This window comes from Oryctolagus cuniculus, chromosome 10 (assembly GCF_964237555.1).
Source record: "Oryctolagus cuniculus chromosome 10, mOryCun1.1, whole genome shotgun sequence".
Lineage (NCBI taxonomy): Eukaryota > Metazoa > Chordata > Mammalia > Lagomorpha > Leporidae > Oryctolagus > Oryctolagus cuniculus.
In genome coordinates this window covers 106656383-106684302 of record NC_091441.1, presented here as the reverse complement: position 1 = coordinate 106684302, position 27920 = coordinate 106656383, and the positions used below count along the sequence as shown (strand labels likewise).

Genomic DNA, 27920 nt, shown 5'->3' with positions numbered 1-27920 from the left:
CTGGCAGCAGACCAACCCAACCGTGCAGTTGCCTTGAACCCAAAAGGCCACTGGTGGCTGGGTTCCTTTGTGCCCATGAAGATGACCAAAGACCACTCCAACAAGACCCAGTCCAAGCAGAGTACCTCCTGATCCCTAAAGGAAACTCTGGAGTCTTGGTTTGAGCTCATGGATGTCCCTCAGGGACGGGAGCTGGGGTCTTGTAACCCTTCTGTAGTTCGCTGGTGGTCTCTAGTTGTCCTCGGGGGAGGTCAAGTCCATGGTGCTGCCGGTAAAAGCATTCTAAGAGCTGGAGAGCAGCCTTTTGCTGTTGGTAGCAAAAGCTCTTCGCAGCCAGGCAGGGGCTCACAGATCTGGTAAAGGGATCTGAATGGATCCGGGCAGAACACAAGATCCACTCTAGTTACAAATCATCTGCAAAGGGGAAGAACAGCCCACAGAAACACTGGATGTGAGCCACTCTCCTCTGGGGGACCTCAGAGTCTGAGGGGCCTCCAGTGTGGAAGAGGGCAGGGGAGGGGTTCTGAGAGCCAGGACCTCCACGGAGAGCAACGCCACCTGCTTGGCTTTCGGTTGCCATTCCATGAACGACATCATGTCAATAAAGGCTTCCCCGGCTAAGAAGTTTGAAAACCACCCTACAATGGCTCTTTTTTTTTTTAAAGATTTATTTATTTGAAAGGCAGAGTTACAGAGGGAGAGAGGTAGAGACAGAGAAGGGTCTTCTATCTACTGGTTTATTCCCCAAACGGCAGCAAAAGCCAGGGCTGGGCCAGACCAAAGCTATGAGTCAGAAACTCTATCTAGTTCTTCCACGTGAGTGGCAGGGGCCCAAATACTTGGTCCATCTTCTGCTGCTTTCTCAGGCATGTTAATAGGGACCTGGATTGGAGGTGGAGCTCCCGGAACATGAACTGATGGCGCATATGGGATGCCAGTGTCACAGGCTGCTACTTAACTCGCTAAGCAACAATGCAGGCCCAGCTCTTTGTTTTTACATTTTTATTTATTTTCTTTTTAATTTTATTTGAAAGGCAGAGAGACCCACAGAGATGCAGTCTATGGATCTCAGATGTGGGTGGCAGGAACCCAAGTACTTGAGCCATCACCTGCTACCTCCCAGGGTGCACATTAGCGAGAAGTGAAGCCAGGACTCAAATCCAGGCTTTCAGCTATGGGATGGAGACATCCCAAGTGGCATCTTACCCCACTGAGCCAAATGTCTGCCCCCTCCAATAGCTCTTTATCCCCTCCATGTATAAGGTTGGTAGAATAAATCAAGATGCCAATTACTCAGGTGACCCTGGCGATAAACCATCTGCCCTACATCAGGATAGCACCATGGATGAAAGCCCTCCTTCCTGCCCTCGTCCACCCCACCAAAGCTGGAGATATCGAGCCCTCAACAGCTCTGACTACACTCCCTCTAAATTCTGTGGGTGGGCCTAAGAAAAAATATGCACGAAACATACTTCTCTTTGCAGTGTGTAACATAGACTGAATTTCAGGAGCATACGCAGGAACAGAGCCAGAGAGAAGGAGAGCTTTGGCAGCTGGTAAATAGAGCCCTTGGAAGTGAAAAACGCAGCCCCCGAGATAAAAGAGGTGGACCAAAGGGAGATTCGTGGTCCCAGAGAAGACTTGCGCTCCATCTGGTTGAACAGGTTGCTGACAAATAGCTTTAATTTCACTCCAAGAGGGAAGACGCAAGCTGAGAGAGTTGCTGGGGGGAAGGAAGTCCTTGGATTCCTAACTGCAATTTTTCAACAAATACCATGTGCCAGGCAGCCCACTGATCACCTGCCCCTGAGGAAAAGGGGAAGGAAGGCCACAATTAACAGGAGTCAAATAGGACCCCAGGAGAAATCAACCCGGGGAAACTAAAGTGTTTCATGCAGGCCACTGGAATTCCAAAGTGCCCCATAATCACCACTTAAATGTTCCAACCTGTGAAGCTACCATGTGCTTAAGAGAGAAAGATTCCACCAGCGTTCAGGTGATCTAGCAGGTTACAAACTGCAGAAATGCCCTACATCAGAGGCGCAGCCTTGCCACCCGGACTCACTGGAGTTGATTGACAGCATCATAAAATCGACAAGCTTCACATACACGTCCCAACTTCCATAGTTTTTGTTCCACTTTGGTTAGTTTGTTTTCCTGAAAATGCTCAGAGTGTTGGGCCCAAGATCCTAAAGGTAATGGTGAGGAGTGGGCTCCTCCTAACACAGGCCACATTTCTCGGCAATGAGATGAGCTGGCAGCACAGAGAACAGGATCCCTGTGCCTATGCAGGTGTCTCAATGAAGGTGGTGTCACCCGAGCAGATATGTAAGCTCTCTCTCTCTGGCTGAGGCCCTGTCTCTTTTTTTCCTCAATTATTTATTTACTTCCTCGTTTTCATTTTATTTAAAAGGGCAGAGAAATAAGAGAGGTCCATAGAAAGAGATCTTCCATCTGCTGGTTCACTTTCCAATTGCCCACAATAGCCAGGACCAGGCCAGGCAGAAGTAAGGAGCCCAGAACACAGGTGGCAGGCACCCAAGGACATGAGCCATCATCTGCTGCCTCCAAGGGTGCACATTAGCAGGAAGCTGGATGAGGGGTGGAATGGTCAAGACTTGAACGAGCACTTCAGTGTGGGGACAAGAAGTGCTTTTAACCCTTGCACCACCCACTCAGCCCAATAGTTCTCTTTCTTTGCTTTTGCCATCTCTGGCCCATTTAGGATTTCTGCCATCTCTTCACACCAGGCCTGCTATGGTGTGCCCAACTGAACAAAACACAAGTCAGATCTGCTTGCAGTAAGCATGGAGACATTAAATCCTCAGTTAACCAGGAGTGCAAATGAATGGCATCAAACAGAGATAATAGCACTGGGCCTATTGGCTGAGCACGGCTCTAAATTCTTAGTGTGTTTTAATCCTTTAATCCTCACAATAGCACTATAAAGTGGGTCATATTACCAATACCATTTTACTGATGGGTTTCACAAGTTATAAAGTTAAGATTGGAACCATTGAGGCTTTGGTATATTTTGGAGAATTAATGTAGTCAATGCAAACTAAGATCTGGAAAAGGGCTGGGAATCTTGGGTTTTTATTCAACCACAAGACACTCAAAGACAAGGCAGAGGGTGCTTCTCGGTGGTGGGGAGGATATACATGGTGTGAGCTCTACAGCTGCTGCCAGGAGAGAGGCCCCTCCAGGCTGGGAGTAGCCTGGCCCAGGGGAACAGTGGGATGATGACATTTCCTAAATAAAACTGGGGCTGGTCTAGATCTTGGGAACCCTATTTGCCAGGGCAGGACAGCTGGATCTTGAGGATCTGTGGCTTCATGGGATAAGGTACGAAGGTCCAAGCCAGATGGTCAGACATTAACAAATGCTCATTGAGTTGACTACTGCGCACCATGCAGGGCACTGAGCATGAAGCATCCATTAGCTGCACCCTGGGAGATGGGTGCTGTTGTCATTGTGCACAAGGGGAAACCGAGGTGCAAAAAGAGTTTCATCAATGTATCTGCTTCGCAGTTAGGTGCAAAAAGAATGAGCCCCATGAATTGTTTCCAGAGTCTATAATCATAAATCCTACATTTGCCCCATTAGCTGGCCAAGCGCCCGCAAAGCAAACAAAGCATTGTAGTTACAGGTGTCAGGAGCCAACGTTTAGACAAAGAGGGTCAGAGTTCCAACACACAGAGGCTGGCCTCAAAGGCAGAAATCCCTTATCCAGCCCAGACCTGTCAGGGGGTGTAGGAAATGCAGGCTCTCCCATCCCACTAAGGCAATGGTCATTGTGTATAGTCCTGTGAGAAGACACTTGGCGAATGAATGCATAACTGGCATCTTTAGAGCCAGAAATGCGTCCTCTCTGGATTTACCTTATCAGCTCCATCTGTGGAAGGTTGACCAGGAGTCCTCTCCAAGGATGTTAGCACCACATTGTTCATAATAGCAAAAAGAAAAACATTGCAGGAATCCCTTGGCAGGGGAACGACTGAGGCAAGTGTAATAAACCCATTCTGGGGAATACTCTCCAACAAGAAGTGCACAGCTCACGTGAAAAGATCCCAAGATCCAAGAGGCAGCTGTGCCCTTCAGTCGCCCTTAGAGGAAGACCTTGACTCTCAATGCCAAGAAATGTAGCCAGCTGACTCCCTCCAGTTTCAGAGCCTTGAAGATTCTTTGCAGCAGTTGAGTTGAGACCATGCCCTCCCTGGGAGTCCCCCAGGGTATTAAGGCCTGGCTGCTTCTGCACAGTGAGTCACTCCTCCAAGGTCAATGTCAAGTCTGAGCTCCCACTGGGTAGAGATGGTCGGGGGTGTAGCACACTGCGCTGTCTCCCAGCTCAAGCCTGCTCCCTCCCCTGTGCTTCTCGCTGGCGTCACCCCAAGGAATCTGTTGTACTCCTGACTCCTGTACCTTCCTGAAGACCCCAGACTGGCACAGCCATTGATCATGAAAACACCAAATTACAGTACAAGGCATATACTAAGAGAACATGATGTAGGCAAACAAACATCTACATGAAGAAGTATTTTTTAAATGTAGAGAAAGAAAAAAAGGAAGTAAAGAATCCAGGGAGGGAGGGAGGAAGGAAGAAGAGAAGTGAAGGAAGGGAAAAAGAAAACTTCACTTACACACACATCTTTCTACACATTCACACATTCGTAGTTATGCATTGTAAAGTACTGGAAAAAAAAACCCAATTGGTAGCGAAATTTTTTGGAATGAGGCATGAACAGGACTTGAAATTGTGTTGCTTTAATTTTCTTTCTCTAAGAAAAATACATTCTTTTTTTTAATTAATTTTTTTGACAGGCAGAGTTAGACAGTGAGACAGAGAGACAGAGAGATGGAGAGACAGAGAGAAAGGTCTTCCTTTTTCCGTTGGTTCACCCCCCAAGTGGCTGCCACGGCCAGCGCATTGTGGCCAGCGCACTGCGCCAATCCGAAGCCAGGAGCCAGGCGCTTTCTTCTGGTCTCCCATGTGGGTACAGAGCCCAAGCACTTGAGCCATCCTCCACTGCCTTTCCAGGCCACAGCAGAGAGCTGGACTGGAAGAGGAGCAACAGGGACAGATTCCGGCGCCCCAATCGGGACTAGAACCCGAGGTGCCGGTGCCACAGACAGAGGATTAGCCTAGTGAGCTGCAGCGCTGGCCAGAAAAATACATTCTAACATGACTTATGCAAGTAGCAACTTCAAAAACACACACTTGTCTCTGGGGATCCAGGTCCCCAGGGCCAGGACTGCATTTCTTCAAGGAAGATCCCAATGTACCTGCTTCAGTTAGGGGCCTCCAGAGTGGGGCACGAGACCACCCAGAAGTGTTGCATCATGAAAGGATCTGAGGACCACTAGCCTATTACCATTCCTTGCCGCTGTTAGCATAGCCGACAACCACAGTGATCCATTGAAAAGGTGTCCAGAAAGATCTATGGGGTGCACTAAATTGCACGCGACTTCCCTGGCCTCCCAGGCCACACTGGACAGAGACGCCATAACTCCGCAGCACAGTGTCTCAGAGAACTGCACTTATGAATCTTCCCTCGTATGGCATGGAGTACACCCGAGAATGATGTGGGCAATGCTAAATCTAATCAGCTGCATGGATGGTTTGTTTGCACAACAAGGAGCCACGGTTGTGACTTACCTGTTGAAGCCATGTCTTTCACCTTTAAGAGGTCAAGGCCCCTCTCTCTCTCTCTCTCTCTCTCTCTCTTTTCCCCTCTGTCCCTCCCTCCCTACCTCGCTCCCTAAGTCCCTCCACCATCTCCCCCTTCCATGGGTGTCCTTAACCAATGTTGAAGAGGCAGACTGAAGAAAGGGAGGCCCCAGGCACTGAGATGGTGCTGGGCATAGGCTGGATACCTCCTCCCTGGACCGCTGACCTGTGTCCTCCTCCCGGGAGTTGCACTGACACTGACAGGCACGTGATGGGTCAGAGGTTTGCACTCTGGATGCAGTGTGCACCACTGTTCACAGCATGCCCAGGGGAAGAACTCTAGCTTCCTAGGTTGAGGCTGTGACTTTTTAGAAAATTACTATTACTTTTATTTTTAGATGCTAATAAAAATGGCATCTGGGACCAAGGCAGCAGATAAATGTTGCATTTCTAAGGAACCGGAGGTTTGAGTTACGGTTGGAATTGTCCAATCATTGTCCATGGCCAGGGAGGGTACTCTTAGGAAGGGTTTACTGCAGGGATGGAACAGGGCCCAACTTGGAAAATTACTGGAGACAGAATTTCTGAAAGGTTCCAGAATTGTCATCTTGTGCCATACTGAACCTCTCAGTACAGCTGGCCAGAGTGCCTTAGGTAAGGTGCCGTCTTCCAGGTACTACGTAATATACCCCTGGTTCTGCTCTCACGAAGCACTCACTGTAAGCACACTTCGTAAGAGGGTACTGTCCTGTCCATTCAGTAAATGAGAAGATAAGTAACATGCTTAAGGTCACACAGCAGGGGGGCAAGTGCTGGGTATGGTACCAGGTCCCATGGAAATGACTGAACTGTGCCTGGCCCCATACCAAGGCCTTGCTCTCAATGACCCCCACACCATCCAGGCCTTCAGGCAGGCCAGCTTTTTGTCCCAGCAGATGGGCAAGGAGAGAGGACAAAGCACTCCTTGGATTAGCACCAAACTTTGCAAACACTTGCAAGATCAACTCTGTGAAAAGACTGGGATGGTGACCAGATGTCTCTGTGCCTTCCCATGTACTAAAAGATAGTTTTAGGTTCCTGCTTTGTCACTTCTTTACTTAAATTAATTTTAATTAAAGTTTATATTCCTTGTTTTTTACTTAATATCTTTTTTTTCTGGCCCAAAATTCCATCCAAAATACTACATTATGTTTAGTTACTGTGTCTTCTTACGTTTCCTTGTGGATATGACAGTTTCTCAGACTTGCCTTGTTCTTGATGACCTCAACAGTTGAAAGGAGTGCTGGTTAAGTATCTTAGAGAGTGCCCCATGCCCCACTGCTTTTTACCCAAGATATCCTACTGGAGGCCAGAATTCATCCAGTAACACGGGCATCTCAACCTCATAATCAGAGAATGACTCCTAAATATTAGGACAAAGGTTTTCAGATTCATTCTACAACCCATTCAGTCTATAACCCACGGCTGAGCTCGCGATAGAATGCATCAGAGGAAATAGGAAGGAGGGTCCAAGGTGAGCAAGAGGGCCACTTGCCAGCAGGAGCACATGCATTCTGTAGTTGGTTCTCCTTCCTGTGGATGAGCAGTTACGCCAGACCAGTGTTTCTCAGGGTAGGGGAGAGGACACAGGCACTAAAATGCCAAAGGTGCTGGTTAAAAATGCAAATTCTCATCTTTATTTCAGATGCTCTGGTCACGAACCTATTTGGGAGGGATAAAAGACTGCAGTTGATGCTGAGGCTCAAGAAAATTTAGAGTCCATCATGAAAGAAAATAATGAACATTCCTCCTTGCCCTGATGGCACAGGTACAGGTGAGTGCACTGGCAGACAGGTGAGAGTAGGTAAGTGACGGTGGATCGGATTCTGGTAGGAATGCTGCCGACAGTGATTGCTGGGGACTCGGAGAAAGGCACTGTGATCCAGGTGGCTGTGCGTGGCATCAGGGCACAGAAAAAGCAGCCCCCAGACCTGGAGTGTGAATTTGTATGTAGGAGCTATCAGACTGATGGGGGTGAGTGGCAGCTTGGAGATACAAAAGGGGAATGTGGACCTCGAGGTGACTTGTAGACTTCAACATAGATGCCCAAGGAAACAGTGTTCTAGGTAGTGTCACATCTATAAAGCAGGGAAGATGGAAGGATGAGTTTGGATTCTAGACATGTTATATTTAATGTCTTGGTGGAGTACAGAAGCAGTCATGTTCAGTGGGAAGTTGGGGGTCTTGACCTGAATTTCAAGTGGGTGGAGGGGTGTCCTACACACTCATGGGCTTTGGTCTCAAAACAGAGCTGGGTTTGAGCTGCTCTGTCTCATGTTCCTCCAACTGCGTAGCCTGCAGCCAAAGTCATAGGCTCCTCCCAACTCCATTCTCCTCCTTTGTGAAGGAAGTGGGTGCAGCGTTGACCTTCAGAGTTCCATAGAGGATTTGGTGGGATACCGTGTGTTAGCTCTTCCAAACATCCTCAGAAAAATCAACATTGATTCACATTCAGCATCAGAGTTGCAGTTGAAGACATAAGCTAGACCTTGAGGGAAAGGGTGTGTAGTAGACAGAAGAGATTAAGGTCAGAGTCTTGGGTAAAACAGCAGTGCGAGGACAGAAAAGGGAATAAAAGCCAGAAACAGAGACAGCATGGAGGTCAGAAGAAAGGCAAGAGTGGTGCACAGTGGGAAGTAACCCCAATCTTCTGCAGACTCAAGTTCGAATCTCTGCTCTTGCATTCACTAGCTGAGACTAGAGTTTTGCTGGAATCATTTCCTCAACTGTAAATCTGGGAGGACACTAGCCACCAGGTCTGGTTGTTACGATCAGCAGCTGGTATGCCATATGTAAGCCTAATGTCCCCTAAAAGAGACCCTGTGAATGTTAACCACTGTTACGATTATCGCACTGGCAAGGCCAGCAGCTGTTTTGCAGAAGGGGCAGCAAACAGTAATCCAGTGGTGTAGAGAGATTAAGGAAAATGAGCAACTGAGGGAAAAAAAAACACATGGATTTGTGATTTCAGTGGGTGAAGTCAGATAGAAGCCAGTTTATAGGCTTCTGAAAATGAAGACAGCTGGTGTGGACTCCTATCTTAGGGCCTGCCAAACTTTTCTGTCCCAGCATACAGAGAAAATTATAATGTTTACATAACACACTGGGATGAGCCATTGAGGCTGTCCCAAACCAGAGAAGACCATCCTGGGAATTCCAACTACTCCAAGTCCTATCTAGCATCCTGATTGGACCAACCAAGATCACATGCTCCTTCCTGGACCAATAACAGATGTCTGGGACTTCCAGATACTGCTTAGGATAAATCAGAATTCCTCTGCAGACTAAGGAGTTCAGAAAACTTCAACGAAATTGCAGTTCTGTGGGAGAAGAGAAAGAAGGGACATGGAAGATGGAGCAATGTTGCACTGTCTGCTACAGTAGGTGTTGTTAATCCCATTTCCCAAAGAGACTGAGACTCAAAGGGGCTGAATAAAGTTCTCCAGGACACAAAACACATACAGGATAGGGCAGAGGGTCAATCTAGGGTCCATCCTATTGCAGTCTGTGTCACTGCCCACTCGCTGCCCTGCCACGTGGCAGGTGCCTCCTGACACAACGGGTATGTTGCGTCATTCAGCAGCACACGGCGGCAGTCGTCCGGTGGTCACCGCCTCATTCCTGATGAGTGGTGGAGTGATGACTAGCCAGAAAGCTGCACCAGCATGAACTCGTTCTGATCATCTCTCCGTGCAAGCAACTTTTGGTTATCAGTTGTATGGGACACATGATGCTGGTTTTCTTCCCACAACCTCTCATTTTATGTTAAATATATTATTTTTATCCTCAGAAGGGGGATTATCTTGGAGCAGAATTGGCAAGGTTAAACTCTATCTATAAAACACATTCAGCTGCACCATGAAGTGAATGACATAATATATCAGTCATCTTCCTGGCTTTCAAAAACCCACAAATGCATTTCTGTTCAGTATGGGTGAGTGTTTTATATTTTGCCTCCTTTCCCATGAAGGTAAAAATGACCTTGGTTCTTAGGAAGTGAAGATATATTGAACGGGTTAGGATCAACACAGTTCCATTTCATTTAGTCTCCACTAAAATTGCAAGGAGTGAAAATAGAGATTGAATTTATTTTACTATATATTGCCTCATTTGAACTTTAGTAAGGCATTAGCTTCTAAAGAAAACCCTCCCCCTTCCATAATCTCTTATTGATGGCATGTTAAGGAAATTGCCTTGACTTTATGGATTCCGGGCTGGAGGTACGATGTACCCGCTGGTGTGTTAACCGAGAAAAGCGTGCTAGACTGGCTATTGCTGCAGAGACCCGAGTTGCTGACTATGCAGCACTTTGGCCCTGCCCAACCCACATGGCTCTGCTCCCCACAGAGCAAACTGACAGCATGCCAAGTGCCTCTGAGCCTTGCTGCCAGGATCTGCCTTTAAAAGAGCAAACCATGGGAGCCGAGGAGCCCCATGTCTTGAAAAGGGAATGGCAGCATGAGCCTCCTGCCCAGCCAAGGCCAAGAGCCCTCTACATCTCCTGCTTCCTCAGGGGGCAGAAACACCCTTTGGAAGTCACAAAGTGTAGCCCCAGAACTGTATCTAGCAAGATGTCTTAATAGAGCCTCAACATCCTCACCTGTAAAATGATTGGAGCAGAGTGAAAAGGTACCGTTTTGGCTGGCACTAGCACTGTCACCTCTCAAACATGGTTACCCAAGAAAGGACTGCATTGAGCGACTGTAAATTCTAGGTATAAATGGCCAGCATCTGCTCCCTTCCACACATGTATGCTCTTCGAATTCCACTCACTCCCAAATTCTTGTCATTTCCTCCCCAGAATGGACAGAAACCTCAGCTGATGCCCAGCTGACCTAAGAGACCCCCCCCCCCCGAAGGGAGATTTTCCTTTGTAGATGGGGACACAGACAGGATCGAAGGAATTGCATAAGAGGTCAAGAGTCGGGCACCAGTGAGGGAGAATTTCAGACAGTGTGTTTGAGGTCCACAATGCAGACTGATCTGCACCTGCTGACTGGGCCAACCCGCTTCAAAGGAGAGAGAGAGACGGGGGTGGGTCCCCATCACCTGTTTATGTTCCCAGAGTCTAGCCAGCGTCTGTCACTGAGAAAGTTGTCAATTGTCTCGGATAATCCCAGGCTAAGGGGACACCAGTTGCTGAAAGATGAGCTTGTCTACTCTGATGAGACCCAAGCCACACGCCCAATCCCTCCCAACCCTTCCAGAAGGCCACTGCACCTTCCTCTCTGAACGTGATAATGAGTCCACTTTCTCAAGAGTGCCATCAGAGGGGAGTGAAAGTTAAACAAACACATCTCTTAGTTGCTGCTCGTATTAACTGACTCACATGGCTTTGGCGCTCTCGCTATCGCTCGCTCTCTCTCTCTGTCTCTCTTCCCTCCATCTTGACAAAAAGTAGGAGGGGTTGAGGAGGAGTGGGAGGGGAACAGTGAGAGTTAGGGAGAGAAGGCGGCCACAAGTGCAGCGGTAAGTCCCAGTGTTCGTTTGGTAACGGTGTGTTGAATGAACTTCAGCTCAAGGTGACGCTCGGCATTATGTAGGTCACAGAGCAACAGGTCCCATGTCTCCAGGTGGAAATGAGTGAAGTGGAGGGGGAGGTACTGAGAGGCCACCACTCCCAGGAGGGCTCGTGCCCTCTCTACGAGGATGGCCTCTTCTCAGCTCCAGTTATTACCAAGGAAGCATGGGAGTCCCCAGGGAACAGATCTTCCTTTTATTTCTCCCATTACAAGCTAGGAATATGGGTTTTAAAACTACTTTAAAACATAGGAAACCTGTTTAGACCCTTTGAAACATTCTAGCAGTCAATAAGAATGCATCTGGGGACAGGTGTTTGGAGCAATGGTTTAAGACCTTACTCAGGACACCGCCTCCCATGCCGGACTCCTCGGATTTGAGTCCCAGATCTGTTTCAATTCCAGCTTCCTGCTAATGCACATCTTGAGAGGCAGCCAGTGCTGACCCAAGTACTTGGGTTCCTACTTCTCATGTGCGAGACTGGGATTGAGTTCCAGGGCTCTTGGCTTTGGCCTGGCCCAGCCTCAGCTTTTGCAGGCATTTAGAGAGTAAAACAGCAGATGGAAGATCTAGCTCTCTACCCATTTCTCTGCTTTTCAAATAGATTTTATGCTTTTTATGTATCTAAACTGAAGGCTGCATCTCGTCCCCTGTTTGAGGAAGCACTGTGATTCTGAAACTTCACCCTCCCCTAAAGAACTTTGTAACACAGACAGCTGGGTCCCATCCCCAGGGTCTCTGGTTCAGTAGTTCTAGAGTTGGGGTGGGGGATAGGAAACCACGTTTCTTGAGAGTTCCCAGGAGTGGCTGATGCTTGGCTGGCCGGCCTGGAGCCGCACTAGCATCCCCAGCCGTCCTTTCTGCCCCCTGCTGTACTGCTGGCTTGAGTAGGAAAGGCCTACTGGCTCCTTCGGGGCTTGCTATGATTGGAGCCCGAGGATTGCAAATAGGAGCCTGAGACTGTCACTCTTGGGTGTCTTCATTTCCTGGTTGTATTTTCCTGGCGAGGTCTGGCCTCCAAACGTCACACCATCTACTGAAGATGTCCTGGGGAGTCAGGTGCTCCTGAGACCCACGTTGGATGGTATTAATAGTATATACAACTTGGCTGGCGCCGAGGCTCACTAGGCTAATCCTCCGCCTGAGGCAACAGTACCCCGAGTTCTAGTCCTGGTCAGGGCACCGGATTCTGTCCCGGCTGCCCCTCTTCCAGGCCAGCTCTCTGCTGTGGCCCAGGAGTGCAGTGGAGGATGGCCCAGGTCCTTGGGCCCTGCACCCGCATGGGAGACCAGGAGAAGCACCTGGCTCCTGACTTCAGATCAGTGCAGTGCACCTGCCACAGCGGCCATTGAGGGGTGAACCTATGGAAAAGAAAGACCTTTCTCTCTGTCTGTCTCTCTCTCTCACTGTCCACTCTCCCTGTCAAAAAAAAAAAAATAGTACATACAACTCAGTATGAATCCTCTTGGTGGCAGGGGTTCTGCGAGGTTACACTCATTGCCTGAAGCATAAAGCACATTTTTACCCTCTTCTGCCTTCACAGAGCTGGTTCCAACTAGGCCAGGGGAAATTTGTAAACCCTCAGGCTTCTTCTCAGGGCATCCGAGCACATTTCTGGTAACCAAGGAGCATTGGAGGAGACAGTCCATGCCTCCCGCTCCTGCAGGCCTGTGCTCAGCCAGGGTGTCCATGGCGGCCTGAGTCTCTCTAATCCAGAAATACAGAACCAGGTAGATCTTTTCTACTCACACAGGCCTTGCCTGGAAAGTAGGGAGCCCCATTCGTCCAACTCCCACAGAGTTGGATGGGACTTGCTATGATTGGAGCCCGTGGATTGCAAATAGGAGCCTGAGACTGTCACTCTTGGGTGTCTTCATTTCCTGGTTGTATTTTCCTGGCGAGGTCTGGCTGCAGAGATGGCTGAAGTCCCAGTTTATACAGTGGCCCAGAAAGCCAGAACTGTGGGAAGCTGGCTCTCCCAAAAGACCCTCTCTGCAGAGAACCCAGAAGCACAGCTCACACGTACCTCTCATGGTGGTGGGTCTAGAAATGTAATGCCAGGAGCTCCGCCTTGCTCACTCTCATCCCAAATGCCCACACACCTTGTCGCTGGAATCTCCCAGGATTGCTTCACTGAGATGAAACTACAGGTGTGTCTTGTGGCGAATGTGTATTTCCTTGTTTGGCATTTTGGGGGAAGGCCACCCGAAACAGGATGCCACAGCTGGGTGAGGGTAAGAAATTAAATAAGGCAGCTGTAGGCCAGGGTTCTGAATCTAGTGGGTTCCACTAGAGAAACCCCCAGCTCCTCCAACTGAGCCGTGGGGTCACCAGGATAGGCCCTTACAGATAGAATCTAGACTGAGAAATTTGCAGTAGTCCTGCCAAGATCCTGCTTTTGGAAGCTTGATGTTGGTGCCCAGGCTTCCAAAATTACTCATCTCTTATCTCTCCACACTCTGCATAATCCCAGTTAGCTCGTATTTAGAGAACTTTCTCAGGCTAAGGTCTTTACTCCTTTTACGTGGAGCCTGGAGCCTGCGTTCCTGCTGTGTTGATCACATGGAATCATTCCTGATCCAGCCCAAACCCACTTTCTCTGTAATCAAAGAACCCTGGACTTATCCGACCCCTAAACACCCAACCGCCATCTGGAAAATCATAGAATGACAGCTGAGCATCGAGTTGAACAACGGCCTCCAAGTTCTTGACCACCACAGGCAGCCCTGCAACAGAAGGGGGTGTCTGTGGATTCTCTCTCTCCGTCTTACTCCACCTGAGTGTTCTAGTTTGCTATGGAACATAACTCCAGACAGGATTCCCTCTAGCAAGGATATGCCCCAGAAAGAACTGGCCGAGAGAAAATTTAACGTGGATAAAAGAACCATGGTCAGTGATGAGCAAATGCATGTTCAGAGAGAATCGGCTCTGAGTATGGGAATTCATTTGGATACAGTCAAGGTTTCCCACCCTTGGGTCTTCCCTAAGTCCACAGAAATTTTCACCTATAAAAGCTGTCGAAGAACAGGACCATGGAGAAGCTCCCCAGCATCCCATACCCAGGCCTCTCTGTAAGGCAACCTCGGGTCCTGTGCCCGGATGCCTTGTCAGAGGTGGAGGAAGGGCAGAGGCACTGGCAGTGGGGCTGAGAAGAAGAGAGCACGGGCACACATCTGGTCCAACTGTTTATCATTGTCTGTACTCAGCCAGTGAAGTCTCCTCCCTGAGGCTTGCTCTGCTCATCCGTGCCATGGGATAATACCACTCATGCCATCCTGTCTTTGTGAGGACTCAGGATGGCTGGTGCCCAGCAGGGTCCCCCTGTGTGTGCTTCTGTCTTGGGTGGTGCTCCCTAGAGGCAGAGCCTGAGACTCGGAGTTGGGTGCGAGTGGTGGTTTACTGGGGGAAGTGACCTCAGGAGAAAGGACAGGGCAGGAGGAAAGGAAAGAGGAGGTCTTTGCTGGGGTCCCCTTCTGCCTTATCCCATGGAGAGCTCTGGAGCATGGCTTGCACCACTGGCTTGACTCCTCCTAGAGGTCAAGGGCAATCATTGTCCCTGAGTGTAAAGGGGGTGGTATTTCTCTTTGGGGAGAAGCACCTGTCTGCAGGATACCCTGTGGGAGCCCTTTGTCGCAATAATCATAGGTAGCAGCTGGAGGTGGACACCCCATGCTGCAGGAGATCTGAGTGGGGCTTCCCCAGCACCCCCACTTCTCCTCCTTTTCTTCTCTTTACTACAGTAGTCTCCACTTAGCCACTGCTTTGCTTTCCACACTTCCAGTTAGCAGTGGGTAACTGTGGTCTGAACCAGGAGTCACATTAGCACAAGGAGAAGGGACCAGCCTTGTGGTGCAGCAGGTTAAACTGCCACGTAAGATGCTCACTCACCCTATCAGATTGCTGGTCAGAGTCCTGGCTCTTTTGCTTCTGATGCAGTTTTCTGCTGATGTGATTGAGAAAGCAGTAGAAGATGCTTGGGAGATCTGGATGGAGTTCCTGGCTCCTGGCTTCTCTGCCCGGCCTAGACGTGGCTGTTGCAGCCACCTGGGGAGCGAACCAGAAGATGGAAGATATCCCCTCCCCACTCCACTGTGTGTGTCTCCCTCTCTGTCACTCTGCCTTTCAAATAAATAACATTAATCTTTTTTAAAAAAAAAAATAAGAAAGGTGAGTACAGTACAATGAGATGTTGCGGGAGAGGGGGAGAGAGGGAGAGGCCACATTCACATCACTTTTATTTATTTTGTTATTACTTTCTATCTTATATTGCTTATTCTCATTCATCTATTACTGTGCCCAGTTTGTAAAATGGACTTGATCACAGGTGTGGACATGGAGAACAGCACAACATATGTATCGGAGTCAGTGTTATTCATGGCTTTGGGCGTCTGTTAGGAGTCTCGAAGTGTATCCCTTGTGGATATGAGGGACAAACTTTGCTCCCAGCAATCAGCCACCTCACTCTGTTGGCACAGGAGCCTCCCTCCTTTGTCTTGACTCTGGTGCTATCCTGAGCTGCACCGTAGTGGGATACTAAGTGGTGTCCGACGTCCACAGCTGTGTGACCCACACCGTGTGCCCAGTGCTCTGTGGGTATGGGGACAATGCTGCTGAGCTCACCAGAAGCAGCTGGGCAGGGGTTGCTTCCCAGGCATGGCGATGGATTCCCACCGAGTAGCCACACCCTTGTCATCATTCTGATCTTCTGGCTCTTCTCAAAAGGCTGCGAGCCCTGGCTAAGATCATTCAATAGAGCTTTGCTTGTTTCAAGGAAGTGAGGCAGAGCATGGTAATTGCCAGACACTGGTTGGAAATGCAGACCCAGAGGTCTCCCAGACCTGCTGACTCAAAACTGCTGTCTAATGAGGTCCCAGGGCGGTGCCTGTGCACACTGAACCATGAGACTCACTGGGGAAGGTGCTTTCTTAGTGTACATTGTGTTTGACTTCCCAAATGCCTGCACCAGCCAGGGCTGGGCTGAGGCAGAAACTGGGAACCAGGAACTCAATCCAGGTCTCCCATGTGAGTTGAGGAGCCAGAAGCTGGAGCCAGAGCCAGGAATCAAACCAGGTATTCAGATGTAGAACAGGGGCCTCCTAACAGGCATCTTAACACCCAGCAAAAGGGTGACGTGAAACCAACAGGAAATATGGAGACCGACCCACCAGATTTGAGACCCAGCTGTGTTACGACCAGGTAGGCAGCCTTGGGTACATGCCTTTCCAACTATGGGAAAAGGGACGAGGAGGAGAATTTTTGCCTCATGAGACAAAGTATTTTAAACACTTACCTCTGTGCCAAGAACACGGTAGGAGTGTAAAACAAACAAACAAACAAAACCCTCGATCTGGCTTGGAGCTTGCTATGTGCTGTTCTTTGGGAAATCTGCTTGAAATAAACTGAGCTGAAGCAGGCTGAATTGCAGCCTCCAAGGAAACAGAGCATGGGCCTGGAGGAGGAGGGACCTCAGTAACTTTGATCTCTCTGCCCGCTCTGTTCCTCTCGCCCTTGATGGTTCTCCCAGCATGTCATCAGCTATCAACACATGGAAGGATTTGTCCCTGCCTACGCAGTCCCTGCTGAAGGATGGATGGAGACCAGTAGGGACACAGGCTGTGTGGCCTTGGCATTTGGAGCACACAGGCCACCCTCCAGACTTCAAAGCACATGTAGCAAACAAGTGGTATGCACCCGGTTCCGCCTTGGCTCCTATTTTCTTTTGGCCCGTAAAGATCTTGGTTTTTATTTTTAATTACTTGAAGACGTTTAAAAATCAGGAGAATTTTGGCGGGGTCGGGGAAGCTGGCTTTCTAGCTTCTGTTAAAAAATTGATGTCACTCAACCCCCATGCCTGCCTGGCGAAAGTTGGCTGGAACTAAGAGCAGCTGCTCCTCTTGGCGGACCTGCGTTCTCCACGCTGCCGCAGTCCACACCATCCCCTCCTGTCGCACTTCACCAACACGCGTTCCTTGTCTTTGCAGCCACTCTCTGACTGTGCTCTGGGGGAACAGAAGACCACAGGGCCACAGCGGGTTTGGGAAGGACACTGGCTCTCTCTCTGTATTGCACAGACAGATGCTTTAGATGAATCACGTCTTTATCCTAAGGGCCAAGGAGGCTCTTCAGATCCAATGCAAGCATTAAATGCCTCTTACTATTGGCGCACTTTGGGTGGGCCAGGATTTTTGCACCACTTCCACATTTTTATCTTAGCAGTGACTCTTGGGGGTGGGGGGCTGCCAGGAGTCCCGGGTTACAGATGAGAAAGGTGATGCTCAGAAAAATAAATATGTTTTCATGATCAGAGGGGAGCCATTGGCAGGGCTGAGACTTAAACATGGATCTGGTGGGTCCCCGTCTTCCTCGGCTCCTGGCTGTAAATTTAGCTTCAGATGCATGCACACAGGAGCTGCTATGACAAACCCTCGTATAATAAAAATCCTATCATTGGAAACCAATGAAAAGGAAAGAAAAAGGAAGTCCACTGTGTCAAGTGTTGGATGCCTACTCTTTGACGAGCCCTTCAGTGTGCACCCTACTCCATGGAGCAAACGCTGCCCTTCACGTGTAAATCAACGTGAGAACAGGGTTCCTCTGAGGCCTGCTGCATACCCTGGCCACAAGCAACAGGGCTGACTGGGTCTTTGGACTGCAGCCAGATCTTCCAATGAGGCTTGTCCCTGGTGCCCAGCTGCTCTTCACATAGTCCTGCTTGGCCAGCGGGACCTCTTGTCACCCAGTTCTCATGCCACTTGGTCACACTCTTGGCTTACACCCAGAGTTCCTCTCTTGCTTCCTCTCACTTAGATTACTCCAAGAGTGTAGAGTGACAAAGACCGACTAGGCTCCACATCAGTTCTCCAGTCGTGGCTTTATGTTGTACTATCTCCTTCAAATTGTGCACCTTCTTGAAGATACCTTTCTTGGCTTGCTGTCTGCTGTGGGGTCTCGCTGAATTTATAACTGATAGAAGTTAACACCCGGGAAAGCGCTGTCTCTCCTTCGTAGCAATCCATCTCCCACCCACGGGGATTCCTATTTTAGCACCCCTGACAGAATGGTGATGCGCTCTGTACTTACACCCTTGGCAGTATAAAATTTGTTACCGCAGGGGGCCATCCTGTTCCGTATCTCAGAGCTCTGAGTTTTAACAAGCCCTTCTCTAAGCCTGCCTGAAATCTGCTTCACTTTTATACCATTCATCCACCAGAAAACCTATGTTGAGCACTGATTCAGTTAGGACCTAATATTCTAAGTGACAGAAAACACACTCAAATCTGTCCCATGAAAGCCATGATTGGGAACAAAAATGACTTTGAGACTTGTCCCAGCGTTCAAAAATGCGACAAAATAACATGAGGTGCTCTCTCCCCTCTGCCTTCCGTGTTGCTGCCCTCCTCTCCTGTAAGCTCTCCTGGGCCAACCTCTGTGTTAGCAAAATAGCTGCCACTGCTCCAGGCCTCTTCTCTCATCCACCAGGAAAACCAAAGCAACTCTTTTCTTGGCTCCTCTCAGAAGTCCTAAGACTCAGACTTATTGGTTCACATGCCCACCTCTGAACCAATCGTTGCAGCAGGAAGGATGAGCTACAGAGCAGGGATGGGAACATCTACCCACCTACACCGAAAGAGTTGAACTAAGAGATGGGTAAATTCTCTAAAGAAAAACAAGGGCACTACTCCGGGAGGAAAGGAGGAGACGACACCAAGAAAGGAACCCATGAATGTCTCCCGAAATCCTTTGCTTCTTGACAGCTGCTGTGACAGCTACTGAGGATGGTAACACCTGCCCAGACAAGCTGATAGCTTGGTGAAAATACTCGTTATTACTATATGAGGCTCTCGCAAGTGCTGGTGCTACATGGAGAGAACATGCCCCCCTTCTATGAGGCACCTTCTGGTGCATGAAAACACCTTGCCCATTGCTTCAAAATCTTCCCCAACTTTACCATCCCTGTTCTGTCCAGTTGGAAGCCCTTGGACTTGATGTGCCAGTCTTGGACTATTACAGATAGCAGGAATACGATTCATGGAATTGAACCTGAACTCCAAAGATAAGGAGGCTGCCTTAGGCTGGGTCCCCCAGTGGTAGACTCTGACTCTAGGACTGGAATCAAGGAGTTGATGTCAGGAGGAGATTCCAGGAGATACACCCCAAGACTCCTAATAGTTACCTAACGCCATGAACAGCACTGACCCTGATACATATGTTGTGTTCTCCTCCATGTCCACACCTGTGATAAAGTCCATTTCACAAATTGGGCACAGCAATGGTTGAACAACAATATGTAGGGTAGGTAAGGGAGACAGTCACAGCAATGCAGTTAATGAGCAGGTGATCACTGCGGGCAACCAGAGACTTCTGAGACCACCTGGGGCATGTAGTAAGGGAAAGGAGGCTGGCTAGTTGTCCCCCAACTCCCATCCCCCTTGATTGAGGCCACTCTTAGGGCTGAGGAGCCACAAGTAGACAAGTAGGTGCCTGCAATAAGAAGCTGTTGGCTGTAGGGGGACTGTGAGTGCAGAGGGAGTGTGGAAGGGGAGGGTCACTCACAGCACTTCAGAGTCTTTTTCCCCTTGGGCTGGGCGCTCACTTGACTTCTGCATCAGACTGCGACCTTGAAGCTGTTGGCAGCCACACTGCTCTAAAGCTAAGACTGAAAAAACACAGAGGGCTCATTCCCCGGAGGCGCCACCTGCCCAGGCCTTCCCCCACCTCTCCTCCCTCCCCTTGTGCCCTAGGATTCTGTATTAAATATTGCACCTTGATTTCTCCCTGGAAATGTTTGCTTTGGTTTTAGCTTCAGACCCCAACCTGTTGCAATGATCAGGCCTCTTGAGTGGATTATCTACGGCACCACTCTGCCTCAAAGCTTCTTTCATGAGCAAACCTTGCATGTGGCCTCTGTCTTTCTGTTTTTCTCAACTTTTCATGATGCAACTTATAATTGTTCACAATGAAAATTCATTTGGAAAATATTATTAGCAAATTGAAGGCAAAAACATTGTGCACATGTCACCACCCAGAGACAGTTGCTATCAATATTTTAGTTTCTATTCCTGTAGAATGTCATGAAGGCATAAAGTTGTTTTTTCCTAAAATAGTAAGTTTTTTTTTTTTTCAAAAAGATTTATTTATTTGAAAGGCGGAGTTACAGAGAGGCAGAGGTAGAGAGAGAGAAAGGGGTCTCCCATCTGCTGGTTTACTCTCCAAATGGCCACAATGGCTAGAGCTGAGCAGATCTGAAGCCAGGAGCCTCTTCTGGGTATCCCACATGGGTGCAGGGACCTAAAGACTTGGACCATCTTGTACTGCTTTCCTAGGCCATAGAAGAGAGTTGGGTCAGAAGTGGAGCACCTGGGACTCAAACCAGTGGCCATTTGGGATGCTGACACTGCAGGCAGCGGCTTTGCCCAGTATGTCACAGTACCTGCCCCACAATTATAAGTTTGGCAACTTGCTTATAAACCCTTAAAAACGTGAGTTGCGTCTTCACGAACTCTTGTTACTCCTCCCTCAAACAGAAGAGCGTAACCCTGACATACATAGTCCTTTTGAGTGTACTAGACATAATGACTCACTTCTCACAAATGGAAAAGGAAAGATGGTAACTTTATAGTGGGAACATGGGACACACACCATCTTCACCAAGTGCCAGGGTTGACAGTGAGTCCACCTGCTGAGACACAATGAGAAGGCATTCACCCCAGTGCTGAACTCCCCCAAATGCCCAACTCAAGTCTGATCACGAGAAAAGGTCACACAAATCCAAACTAAGGGGCAATAAAGACAATAGAGTCCTCTTCAAAATGCCAAGGCCATGAAGGAAAGAGTGAGACACTGTGACAAATAGGAGGGAACTGAAGAAACCTGGCACAACGAAGCACAGTGCAGAGTTCTGGATTGGATGCTAGGGCAGAAAAGGACCCTTCGTGGGAAACTGGAATAGGTCAGTAGTTCAATCATTAAAGTTGTATGGATGCTGGTTCCTCAGCTCTGATAAGTCATGGTTATGTGTGACGTTACCGTGCAGGGGACTTCACGTGACAAGTACATTAGCATTCTCCGGTCCGTCTCTGCAGTCCTCCTGTGGATCTTCTAAAATACTTGCTTGGAACATTACTCCAGTTCAACAGAGCTGAGGCTTACACAATTTAGGGACCTCTCTAGAAAAAAAAAAACACATAATTACCAGGACAAAATTAAGTATGAGAACAAATGTCTTAAATGAGCAAAGAAATAACAACAAATTACACATTTTAGAAAGCTGAGAACACAAACATCAACCCCCCCCCCCCCATTAACCTGCTGCTACTTGGTTAACAGCCTGATACCCCTCTAAAATACTTTCTTTCAGAGGTTCTTGACTGAATTATCTTTGATTGCTTTACAACATGATGACAGCTTTACAGTATCATTTTTCTCTATAGCCAATAGACTGTAATTCAGTCTTTCCTGTAGCACAGCTTTTCAACATTTTTCATTGTCGATAGTTTTTAAAGTTTCTTGTAACTTCACAACTCACTATTGGTAAGGTCTTGTAGATTTTGCCCAAAATTTGAGTATCTTCTCTCAAGCTGAAAGGTTTCAGGGCTAGTTTTTTTTTTAAGATCTATTTATTTATTTATTTATTTGGAAGTCAGAGTTAGAGAAGGAGAGGCAGAGAGAGAGAGAGAAAGAGAGAGATCTTCCATCCACTGTTCACTCCCCAGTTGGCCACAACAGCTGGAGCTGTGCCTATCAGAAGCCAGGAGCTTCTTCCAGGTTTCTCATATGGGTGCAGGAGCCCAAGGACTTGGACCATCTACTAGTGCTTTCTCAGGCCATAGCAGAAAGATGGATTGAAAGTGGAACAGCTGGGACTCGAACCACTGCCCATATGGAATGCTGGCACTGCAGGCGGTAACTTTACCCAGTACACAATAGCACCATCCCCAAGGGCTAGGTTTTCATAGCCAGTGACCCATCTTTAACCATCCTTTCAGCTGAGACGCTCATTAACCACAGCACCATCCAGCAGTGTCGTTGAAGGTTTATGCCATCATCACACCTGCCACAGAACTCCCACTGTGACTAGGCGTTGAGGGGAATGGAATCCTTCACTTACAATTTCATGTAGCTGGGAAAACAAGAAAGCTTCTAGAATATGTTCCAAATCTCGTTCCTCTTCTGCTTTCCACTATCCCATGTTATGTGCTGTGGTCTCCATGTTTCATAGCATGTGACAATCTTTGAGACACAGTGCCAGGTGAGTCAGCTGTGTGGGTGGTAGCAGGATTCTTGGAAGCCATTCCTATGCTGGAACATGCAGTGTGACTTAGTGAAACTCAAATATGACCATGAACCACATCCCTGCCCACCCAGCTGGAGGAGTTACTGGTTCATCTACTTCTTGGTCAGATCCCTGAGTTAACTTGTGGCTGCTTCAACTGCAATGGAGTGGGCATCCGAGTGCAAAGAGGTGGTGGTTTTAATAGATTGAGGTTAAAAGTCCTTGCCTTTGTGAATTTAACAAAAACACAGCACTTTGGGAACACTTCAGCCCTCCCAGGGCGTTGGTTGGAAGGAGCCAGTTGAAGGGAAGAAACCTCAAGCTTCTGTCTGTTTAGCTTCCCAGGGATCAGCCCTGCTTCCAGCTGCAAGTGACGGAAAATCTGGTTTGCAGAGCTCCACGACCAAGAAATGTTACCACCATGCATGTGAAAGTCCTAAGCGGGGTGTTTGAGGGACCCAGCCAGTCCTTCCATGTGTTCTTCAAGGATCCAGGCTTTTTCTGCCTTTCCATTCTGTATCATATGGATTGAATATTTCTTCAAAATTTCATGTGTTGGAAAAATTAGTACCCAAATTCTTCTGTTGACAGCACTTGGAGATAGGGTCTTAGAAGGTAAATGGGATTAGATGGAGTCCTGCGGATGGAGTGCCCGTGCTGGCATTAGCAACTTTGGAAGAAGAGAAGACCTGGGCCGGTGCCGCAGCTCAATAGGCTAATCCTCTGCCTTGCGGCGCCGGCACACCGGGTTCTAGTCCCGGTCGGGGCACCGGATTCTGTCCCGGTTGCCCCTCTTCCAGGCCAGCTCTCTGCTGTGGCCCGGGAGTGCAGTGGAGGATGGCCCAAGTGCTTGGGCCCTGCACCCACATAGGAGACCAGGAGAAGTTCCTGGCTTCAGATCAGCGCCGTGCGGCCGCAGCAGCCATTGGGGGTTGAACCAACAGAAAAGGAAGACCTTTCTCTCTCTGTCTCTCTCTCTCACTGTCCACTCTTCCTGTCAAAAAAAAAAAAAAAAAAAAAAAAAAAAGAAGACCTGAGTTTGCGTGCTCATAGCTCCTTGCCATGTGATGCCCTCTGCCATGTTATGACACAGCAAGGAGGGCCCTCACCCGCTGCCAGCAGCTTCCTCTTGGCCTTCACGGTCTCAGGCACTCCATTAGAGCAGCATAAAATGAACAGAGACACTGCCTTTTACAGAGTCAACTTTGTCTTACACCTGCATCTCTTCCTGTTCTTGAGATGGCTGTCGGGAACCAACTTGCTACCTGCCTCCTCCAAAAATGATCACAGAACCTACAGCCACCTTCTCCTGGAGCCTCACTGGCGCAAAATGTGTCACCTCCTAAGCCAAGCACAGTCCAGGACATAGGAGTCACTTCTAGCCCAATCCAGTCTATGCCTGGAGTTAAGGTCAGGATCCCAAACTTCATGCTGCTCTTACATGGAGGTAGAGGGCCAGGCTGCTTCTGTTACCTCCCAGCAGTCCGTGGTCTGCTGGGAACACAGAATCATCTTCAGCATTTCTCCTGTGAAAAGATGCTTTCAGAAGTCCAAATCTCCCATTCTTTCTTCCATTTATTCAATAAACTTGTACAGACTCCTTCTGGGATCAGATCTTGTGCTATGAATTGGGAAATCAGATGGAACTGACACATAGTCCTCGCCCCCTGTGCACAGTCTCTTTGAGTGGGAGACATAGGTAAGCAGACCACTGAAATGGAGAATGAGAAGATCAGTTAAGGACAAAAGAGGTGCAGGAAAAAGCCCTGAAGGTTAAGACTGAGGAGTTTGTCTTTGAGAGCAGAGGGTGAGGGAGAGGATGGTACAGACAGAAGGATCCCAGGGTGCAAAGGCCCCAAGGCATGGAGAAAAACGAAAGGATGCCTGCCAGTCTGCATTGCTGGAGAGCAGGGGAGTGAACCGTGGTGCCACAGGAGGTGAGAACTGCCTCTGTGCCCTGGCTGGCAGAGGGAGACGTCAAACAGGTCCTTGTGCCTGCGTTTCATGCTGAAGGTGATGAGAAGTGACCAATGAACAATGTTGAGCGATACAGCAACCTGGTTGAATTCCGGTTTTATAACTCTGCTTTTTAAAGTTGATAGGGAGGAATGGTGGAAGGATGCCAGTTAGGAGTTGCGTAACCATCATTTGAAATTCAGTGTGCTTGGTTGGTATGGAATTCCTTTGAAACAGATGCAGCACCCCAGTACGCGTGTGCACACACACACACACACACACACAGCATCTTTTAATAAGTCCCAGATCATTAAAATAGTTTTGGACCATTGTCAGTCATCTTTCAGCTGTTATTATATGTATATATAATATATATATATGTATGTATAAGTGTGTGTGTGTGTGTGTGTGTTTAGTGTTGGAGCTGATCAGCAACCAGTTTTCCCCCTCACCACTTCATGCTAAACTCTCTGCCCTGAGACCTGAAATGATGTGTGAAAGAGACAGTGGAACCCACTGTGTTCCCAAGAAATCCCCTCTGTCCCTGAAAACCAGAAATGAGGAGAGGAACAGGGCTGGACAGGGAGACAGCACCAGCTCTGCACTGAGTCACTCTATAATCCTGAGACAGATGTTCTACGTCCCCAGATCTCTGGTCCCCTCATGTATAAAACAGGCAAGAGTAGTCCCCATTCTACCTTTTTCCTGGGAGGCTAAAGTGGAAGGAAGGGAGTGAGTTGTTCAAACCTAAGGACCAAGCATTTCCTTTTAGGATCATCTGTGGGGAATAAATCTATGACAATACTAGCACCACTGTGCACTCTTTGGACCAGGCAACTTCCCTACCCTGTTTGATTGTCATATGACAGGTAAAGAAATGCTGGCTCAGATTGGTTGAGTCCTCAGGGCCACAGAAGCAGCACGGGGCAGAGCTAGAATTCAGTCTCAGTACTGCCTGAATGTAGAGGCTGCTCCTTCAGTTGTCATCCTGGACTGTCAGGCAGTAATGGGTAGTAGTCTTACGACGGGCCCTCCAGGCAAACTTCAAATCTGAATGCCATGCCCCTTGCCCATATCTGGGAAAACACAAGAAGCCCATAAGTATCCAGAATATATTTGGAGAAGATCAAGACGTAACAAGACGTGGAAGAGTATGAGTAACTTACAAACAGAAAATCGTTTCTTACCAGCAGGTGACTGCTGGAGGTAGGAATAGAGAGCACAAGGCACAGACGACATCCCCTTGACTTTGAGGATAATGATAAAGAACGATGAGGACACTGCCAAGCTTATTGGGGGAGGGCTGTGTAAACAGATCCATGTCAGCCTTAGGTAAATGATCAGTAAGCTTTGAGGTAAGCTGTGGAACAGTGGTGAAGACACTGCCTGGGATGCCCACATCCCATATCAGAGTGCCTGGGTTTGAGTCCTGGCTATGCTCTCAATTGCAGCTTCCCTCATGCACACCCTGGAAGGAAGCAGGTTGGGGGTCGAGTCACTGAGTCCTTACCACCCTCATAGGAGACCTGGGTTGAGTTCCAAGCTCCTGGGTTCAGCCTGGCCCATATCTGGCTGTTGGGGAGTGAATCAGCAGACGGGAATGCTTTCTTTTGCGTTTTTTTTTTCCAACTTTCAGACAAATAAGTAAATAAAAATCTAAACACATAGCGAGCAAGCATTGAGTACTTATTAAAGACCTAGACAGATGTCATACCAATCATTTTTTTAAATTGTAATTATATATATGTAACAATCTACCATTTTAGCCATTTTGGTATACGGCTCTATATCATTAAGTACAATTATATTATTGGGCAAATATGAGGGGTATTTCTAAAAGTTCATGGGAAATGAAATTAAAAGTTTATCTGGAGCCAAAGAAATTTCTAAAATTCATGTATGCAAGGAGTCTTCACAAACGTTCATGAAAAATGTATTTGATGAAAAAAAATCTATGCATGGATTTCAAAATTATTTTTGCCCAAATAAACTTTATTTTTTAATTCTATTTTTCTCTATTTAAGAAAAAAAAAGCATCCTCCTGTAGCCAGCATCCCTCTTCAGAACCGTATCATCTTCCCCATCTGAAACTCTGTTACCGTTAAGCACTAACTCCATTTGCCTGAGATACTCAGATAAATTCACCAAGGCCTGTTAAGCAGATGCCACTTTTTACATTTCGCTTCTTACACAGTAGGGAAATGGGCACAGAAACCACACCTTCACTTATTCATGCACTCACTCATTCATTCAAGCTGGCGTGCCTACGTGTGAGCTACAGAATCATTGCCTTCTGCTGTGTGATATGAACTAGCGTGAGACAGGAAAAGCATAAAAACACCCCCGTAACTTCTGAGCCACTGTTTTCACAGGGCTGTGGGAGAGCTGGCCACCAGGAGAAAGAGTGTATTTTTGAAAGGAGAAAGCCCCCTTATTAAAATACTGCATGAAATTCCTGCTGCTACAGTTTCCTCCAGGAAAACCCGCGTCTCACTCAGTCCCTGCATAGGTAAAACAATGAAGACATTCTTAAGGTCTGTTTTCAAAGCCAAGAACAGGCTTCGGGACTGCAAGAAAATGTCGCTGTAAAAGTCTGGGAAGACGGAGGTGTCCTAGAGACCACACCGACCTGGCTTTTAGCTGCCCTGTTGCTTTATAGCACTCCATGCTTTGCTCTCTCCAAAGTGTGCAAGGGGAAACCTGGTGAGGGAGGGATGTTGCTAGATGCTTGCACTCCTAAGGACTGTTGGACCCCATCTGACTGAAAGCATTCAAGGTCAAGAACATAGATGGTTTTTCCATCTGTATATGTAAAGAAAGGGAGCCACGGTGGTCCTGTCGTGTTCTCTGAAGAATGGTGCTGTGTGGGCGCCCAGCCTGCCTAAGTAAGATAGGACACGGCAGGTTTGACCAACCTCTGCGGCCATATGCTCCTTTGCTGTGGGAGCCTCAGGGGCATGTGTCCATTGGAGAAGTTGACTAGCATTCCTGGTGTCCACCCAGAGGGTGCCAATATCAACTCCCTCCCAGCCAAGCTTTAGTCCCGGGCAATCAGAACTGCTTCCAATCATTAATGAAAGTCCCCTGGGACTAGGGTGACCATATTGACCATTCAAATAAATCTAGATAAATTTGCATTTCAGGTAAGCAAAATATATATATTTTTTAGAAGAAACATGTCCCATTGGAATATTTGAAGCAAAGTTACATGAAAGAAGCAACCATAGTTTATCTGAACTTCAAACCTAATGGAGAACCCACTATTCTCTCTGGGCACCCTACCTGGGAGGCAAGATCACCTCCAGTTGGAAACCTCTGGTCTAGAATGACCAACCTTCCCAGGTGCCCAGGGCTTTCCTGGTTTCAGCATAAGAAGTCCAGCATCGGGCGAACTCCTCAGGGCCAGGCAAGCAGTATTGCTCGACCACCATGGAAGATCTACCTTCCTCCTTTGTGCTGGGTTCA

The 27920-nt window shown here is 48.1% G+C and overlaps 1 long non-coding RNA gene across 1 annotated transcript in view; it reads left to right on the top strand.

Moving 5' to 3' along the window:
• The window catches only part of LOC103349149 (uncharacterized), a 317640-nt gene that overhangs the window by 146352 nt on the left and 143368 nt on the right, over positions 1 to 27920 (top strand). The window contains exon 3 of the long non-coding RNA XR_011379581.1: positions 7353 to 7481. This is a non-coding gene — a long non-coding RNA (uncharacterized lncRNA). The remainder of the gene's footprint in view (positions 1 to 7352; positions 7482 to 27920) is intronic.